Here is a 7,720-nt window from a genome sequence, read left to right on the forward strand (position 1 = left end):
AAATAGGGTTCTTGGACATGTTGATGGCACTTGTATTATCACATATGATAGGGATAGGCTGATCATATAATACTTGTACATCCTGTAAAGTTTTCTTCTTCCATAAGAGATGAGTGCACCAAGAAGTTTCTGCTATGTATTCTGCTTCAAGAGTAGAGAGAAAAAGTGAAGCTTGCTTCTTGCTAAAGCTTGAAAGTAGATTATCACCAATAAATAAAGAACCGCCACTAATTCTCTTTTGATCATATACATCACCTAGAGAATCAACATCAATAAAAATAGTTAGTGATAATTGTTTACCTCTCAGATACCAAATTCCATAGTCTATTCTGACTCTTAAATATATAAGAATCATCTTGGATACTAGGAGATGACTTTGTTTGCGAGATGCTTGAGACATTCCAATGATACTAACCATATGTATGATGTTTGGTCTTGATTCTGTGAAATATAAAAGGCTACCAATAATAGATTTGTATAAAGTCTGATCCACCTCTAGTGATTTATCAATCTTGCTAAGCTTGCATCTAGTAACCATTGGAGTGCTTACCAAAGAAAATTCCTCCATGCCAAATTTCTTCAAAACTTCCTTGAGATACTTTATTTGTGAGATAAAGATTCCTTTGGAAGATTATGCAATTTGCAAACCAAGGAAATAAGAAAGTTATCCAAGCATAAACATCTCAAATTTGACCTTCATATTAGCTGCAAACTGACAACTTAGTTGATTTGAATCACTAGAAAAAATAATATCATCAACATATACAACCACCACTAACAATTTTCCAGCATTATAATTACATACAAATTATTATCACCTGTGCCTCTTTTAAAACCACACTTGAGAAAATAACTCTCCGACTTGGAATACTAATCCAGTGGGGCTTGCTTAAGACCATACAAGGCCTTTTTTCAGCTTGCACACATAATCAAGGTTATTTGACAACTGAAAACCATCTGGATTCTCAATGTAGAATTCTTCCTGCAATTGTCCATTCAAGAAAGAAGATTAGACATCCATATGATATATCTTGAATTTCGTGAAAGTAATAAAGGCCAAAAACATGCATATTGGCTCTAATCAAGCAATGGGAGCAAATTTTTCATCAAATTCCAACCATTCAATCTATGCATAGCCTTCGCAAAATAATATTTCTTTGTTTCTTATTGTTTCACCATGTTCGTTTAATTTGTTCCTAAAGACCCACTTCATGGAAATCACATTCTTGTTTGTTGATCTTGGAAAATGCTCCCATGTCTAATTTTTCTCGATTTGTTTGATCTCTTCATGCATGTATTTTAACCAATTATCATCTTGGTCAGCCTGAAAAAAATCATTTGGTTCCATCATAGATAACAAAGCTACAGGTGCTTGAGTATGGGGGTTTAATAGTCTTATGCTTGTCTACACACCTATATTTAAGTCACCAACAATTTGGTCAATTTGGTGGTGTTTTTGTACATACCTTATAGAATCCTTGGATTGAGAACTGGGAGTTTCTTCATTGTCTTGATCTGAAAGTGGCTCATCAACATTCTTATCATTGTTAACTGGATAATTGGAGCTAATATTTACTAGCTAATAGACTTCATATTCGATGTTCTCATCAACTTTAACATCAATATAATAAACTATCCTCTTTGTATTCTTGTTGTAGCATTTATAACCCTTTATATTCTAAGAGTACCCAAGAAAAATACCTTCATCAACTCTAGCATCAAACTTACCAAGATTTTCATTGTTCATTTTTATATAGCATGTGCTTCAAAACACTCTGACTATCGTAGGTCTGCCATACCAAAGCTCATATGGAGTGTTTTCACTGTTCGGTTTGAAATGAGATTTGTTTAAAATCCCACTTCTATGTGAATGGCTTCAACCCAAAATCTCTACTGAATATTTATTTCTCCCATCATGGCCTTGGTCAACTACTGAACCAATCTGTTGGTTCTCTCTACTACACTATTTTTCCATGGAATCTCTACTATGGTAAAATACCTTTTAATGGCATGCTTATTGCAAAAGTCATCAAACTATTTTGAATTAAAATCACCTCCGTTATCATACATTATGCACTTGATTTTACAATCTATCTCATTTTTACCCATGGCCTTAAAGTCTTTAAACTTCTTAAAGGCCTCTGGTTTTTATCTTAAAAATTCCATCCATATCATCTTGTTGAAATCATAAATGATTAGCATGAAATAAAATTGACATGTGGGTGTCTGATTTCTTGAAGGACCACATAATTCTATATGTATCAATTGCAACTACCTGGTTGATGAGTTCTCCTTGGACTTGAATGGTACTCAAATTTGTTTTCCAATTTGATAGGACCCGCAAGTAGAATTCTTTGGCTTTAATATCTTTCCAGATCTATAACAACATTATTCATTCCCAATTTGACAATCTAATCAAAATTCATATGTCCAAGTCTTCTACGTCACAACCAACTCTCATCAATCTTTGAAAAACAACACCTCTTTGTCTTCTCTTTTAGGACATAGAAATTACTGTCTTTTCTTACAACTTCAACTGTTATTTCTCCAGTGCCTACAGAATTGATTTGACAATTTTTATCTTTGAAAATCACATCATAGCCTTGGTCACACATATGAGACACACTAAGTAAATTATGCTTCATCCCATCAATAAGAAACACATTCTTGGCTTTACCTCCACCATTAGCTAGACTAATAACTCCTTTAACAACAATCTTACTAGGTGCATTATTTCCAAATGTCACAATGCTTTTCTCAACTAGTTTCCATGTCAAAAACTTACTTTTGTCTCCTGACATGTGCCTAGAACAACCACTGTCAACATACCAAGTAATTCCTTCATTTTGATAAGATAGAACAATATTACAATTCTCTGTGATTTATTTTTCCTTCTGGACTTTGGGTTCCTAACTTTTTTTCTTGATAATTGGATCGAGCCTTTTATTTCTAAGTCTGCAATCAACTTCTCTATGGCCCAAATTCTAACAGACATAACATTGAATCAAATTGTTCAAAGGAGATATTGAATTGCTGTACTTGGGTCTTCTCATCCTTTACCTAACAAATTGATTATTTGGCTGATAATTTCTTCTTCATGGCCTGAACTATATAATTGACATATTCACCCTGCAATTTGCTGCATTGTGCCTATAATTTGTGCAAGTAAAACTTTAGCTTGGAAAGATTCCTTCTTACAGGGGAGAAAATCGATTTCTAAATATTTTCTTGTTGGGTGTGTGTTATATTCTTTCCACGACTAGTTGTATGTGTGGGGTAGTGCCCCAAGATTTTTTTTTTGGACCCTATATTAGGTGGGCAGACCTACCTATGGTTTTGTACATGGGTTTTGCACATGGTTTTGGGCATGATGGTTTTCTGCCCATGGTATTTTGTAGATCTGGTCAAGGGAACTACGATTATGTTCTAATCTAGGGTTAATGGATTGGGGTTTATGAATGCTTCAACATGTATATATATATATATATATATATATATATATATATATATATATATATATATATATATATATATATATATATATATATATATATATATATATATATATATATATATATATATATATATATATATATATGTATGTATTGTAACGTTGAAAGGAATATAATGAAAAATGAATCTGGTAGTCCCTATTTTGGGATCTAGAGGAAATATCTGTGTATTTGTTTTATATTCTTGTCATTGTTTATTTTCTGTTTTTAGAATTCGTTTGTAGGTAATTTCTGTACAAGGTTAAAAGTACATTGCCGAGCTTCATTGTTTGAGTTGTAATTATTTGAATTCCTCCTATTATTTAGCTATTCCTTATTAGTATTTTTTTACAAATTGTGTTACGTGCTTCCTTGATACATTTCTGGCTGTTATGTTGTCTCCATTTTTTGCTACTTGCAAAAAGGTAATCACTTTCTTTCCATTTAAATCAATTTTTAAACTTGAATCAACCTCAAATCTAAGACCTGCCTTATTATTTGATACTCTTTGTGCTTCAAGAAGCTCATTTAAACTTCCAATCCCTTTTTTGTTTTTTTCATTAAAGATCAATTGGATTTTTTCCTTTTCTAGCTCTTTCCTTAGCAAAACAATTTCTCCTTCAAGTCTTTCACGTGATTGATTTTTCTCACTGAGATGTTGATTTGATGTTTCTTGAATCTTTTTACCTTCTTCAATTTGCAAGACCAGAGGTTCTATAGGTTCATCTTTGTCCTCAATCAACAATTCCTTTTGAGTCTTATTATCTTCCTTAACCTTTGAATCTCGTTAAGAGCACTGACCAAATCTCCTTCTAAGTCAACTTCAGCTTCTTCTCCATCAGATTCAACAACTTCTATTTCTAGGTTATCTTTAGCCATGAGCCTAAATTCCTTTGAAATTCATTATCTTTGTCCTCATCTGAAGATTGGTTGCCTTCACTTTTAGACGAGCTAACATCTTGGGTGTAGAAGCTTTTCTTTTTAGCCTTATTTCTATCCTTTTGTATTTTCATAAGCTTCTATCTAGGGTCATATTCTTTCTTCTTATTTTTAGGAAATTTGGAAGCATAGTGACCAACTTTACCACATTTAAAGCACTTAAAATGTATCTTACCTCTATACTTTCCTGAGCCTCTCTTAAGCTTCCTCACAAACTTAGCTTCTTCTTCATTTGATTCACAACATTAATCATCATGTTCTTCCTTGAGCTTCTTATCTTCTTTGAAGGATTAATCCTTTATTGTTGGCTTGCCATTAGAAATTCCAATCTCGTAGGTAGTGATGGTACCAAGTAGTTGATCTAGAGAGAGTATTCATATTTGTCATCTCCTCAATGGTTGAAACTTTAGGATTGGATCTCTCAGGGAGAGATTTAAGAACCTTTTGAACTACTACTGGATCTTTTAACTTTTCATCAAGACCTATTACAATGTTCAACACCTCATCAACTTTAAGAAAGTATTTAGAAAAATATTCATCATCATGCATCTTAAAAGACTCAAATTTGATTCTAAAACCTTGAAGTTTGGCTTGCTTTACCTTGTTTTCATATTCATAGAAACTGCTCATCTTGTCCCAAATAGCTTTGGCAGTAGAAAAATCCAAAAACTTGACTAGTTTTGATTCAAGCAGGCCAACAAGAAGGGAATCCATAGATTTTATGTAAATCCCATCTTTTGTTCTCTAGTAATCAAGGCTTGAGGATTTTTATATAGTTCTTCCACTGCATCCTATACATCAACACGAAGCAATTGAATACTGGTTTTCATCTTGACTTTCTAAAACACACAGTTTGTTCCATTAAACATCGATGCCTTGTTGGTGTATGCTCCTTCGTGGTTAGCCATGGTCCTTGATATTTCTTCCAGGTATTAAACTGATCATAAATTAACCAGAACTCTACTACCATCAGTTAGAAACCAAGAAAACACTGAGAGGAGGGTGAATCAATATTGTAGGAATTTTAAAACTTTATTTGAATGATGAATAATACTAGGAAAAAAATAAACACTTCAACAATAGTTCATATGATCATCACAAGAATCAACATAATTGTAGAGCTGTAACAAGGGTCTCTTTCACCTCTAGTTATGCCACATTAATAAGTCAATCCGGGAACGCTTTGTTATTACAAAGAGTATCTCAATCCGAGGCTATTCGTCAGAGTAATGCTTAGTAGTACAGTGTTTAGAAAATACAAGAGTAAACGGATGCTAAACTTATGACTAAATTGCTCTAAAAGAATAAAATCACACAAAGCAGCTTATCAGTCAAGGGTACGGAAGCGATAACCCATCCCTCTAGAAACTGATGGAAAGGAAATTAGAGCATGGACCATAGGTCTGGGAGCTAGGCAGCGACTGCTGAGGCTCACTACAGCCTTAGACCTTCTCTCACACCAAGACAACAAATGCAAGTAAATGGAACGGCAGAAAGTGAAATGGAACAACAAACAGGAAATGGAACAGCAAATCTGAAATGGAACAGCAGTAAATGGAACAACAATAAATGGAACTAAACCTCGCGAGTCCGAACTAAACTTGTTCTATTGAACCAAACTCACACTCTGTAATAAAATAACAGTCTCCTCTCTTAAAGCAACTTCAATGGATTATACTTTATGGAACAGTATTCACAAATGAATTATGGAACAGCAATCATCAACCATATATACACAACATACTTAATATAGCAATCTGATGATTAACGCGAATATGAATATGTTTCCAAATAGAATAACATTACTTCCGGATTCCAATAATTGAGATTTCAAATGAATCCAATACAACAATATTCAATATGAAGGCTCTGTAACAGAAACAGTTGGCTTAGATTGTTAACATGCAATCAACTCTGAAAAGATTCACTCATACAATACAGAGTCACTACATAAATCTCTTGAAAGAAACCATTAATGAATTAATCGTAACAGAGCATGGAATAGCATATGAAAAACATGTCAGATTACCAAACTATAAAGATAAACAAACCACACAGAAACCAAATTATAATGATACAAAAGAAAGTGTCCTTCGGAGCCGGGCCCTTAGCTTCCAACGGTACACTGCCTTAGATTACTCCAGACGCAGAGATGAAATAAACACCAAGTCTTTTGTATTAATGCATCAACAAATGTACAACAAAACAAGTCTTAGTGAGAGTTGATGATCAAAGTTGAGTATGAAATTCACAGTTACATATATGAAAAAAGGTCCCTTTGCTTAACGATGCTGTCCCTTTTTATAAAAGTAACGGCGGAGGTATCTAGGTAGCAAAAATAAGCAAAACAACGATCCCTCAGGATCAAAGATCCTGAGGGATTCGCCAAGCCGTTAATCCTTTACTTTTCTTCCCCTGTTCCGCCAAATTGATAACCCTTCTTTCTTTCCAGGGTCGTTCTGCTTCGATCTGTTCGATCTTGTTCGCATCCGGTTCCCTTCTAAAGGGACAGCAGTTATTCCTCCTTTGTCTTTTCCTTTCGAATGGCAGCCCTTCGTTTCCACCCTTTCCTACATGGAAAAATAACAATTATCAGCGATTAAGTTTTCCATACTAATTCTCACACATTCTATTAAAATTATTTATTTCTTTAAGTTCATTATGCAGAAAGGGTTACAATTGTTACTGAAAAGTCACTAAATTGTTCGTAAAAAACATACCTTTCCAGTGCTCCACAATAATAAGAACAAATAACACACGTATATTATTCAAAATTTTTCTTCAATTTACTTCACAAGTGAAAGCTTCTACTTGTTGTTACAAAGTTCTTTGGCCATGACCAAAAGAAAGCTACTACTCTAATTTATCAGCTACACCTAAAAGGAGATTCAACCAGTAGTTTATAATCTACCACTAAAAGGAGCTCTAACCCCTAACTATTTACGAGCCACTATTGGAAATATTTACAACCCTTGATCTGAAAGCTACCACTTTCTTGACCTCAATGTTTCATCATAAAACACCATAAAATCACCTTCAACAATCTATGATCACTCATCAATCCACCAACATGAACCTATGAACAATAACTGAACCACTAACACAACCAACACAACAAACACCTTTTGCAAATGTGATTCTCCTTATGTATAAATTAAGGCTGATATTTGTTTTTTGAACTTGCACTTAAATTTCCCTTATCAGAGTTTTTGATCTCAATAATATTTTTTTTAGAATGTTCTTTTGATGTTTCCAATAAGTATTCAATATTTGTTTAGTTGTCTCTATGA

The sequence above is a fragment of the Pinus tabuliformis genome, chromosome J, assembly GCF_031772625.1.
Source record: "Pinus tabuliformis cultivar Carrire ecotype Pingquan chromosome J, CPIR1, whole genome shotgun sequence".
NCBI lineage: Eukaryota > Viridiplantae > Streptophyta > Pinopsida > Pinales > Pinaceae > Pinus > Pinus tabuliformis.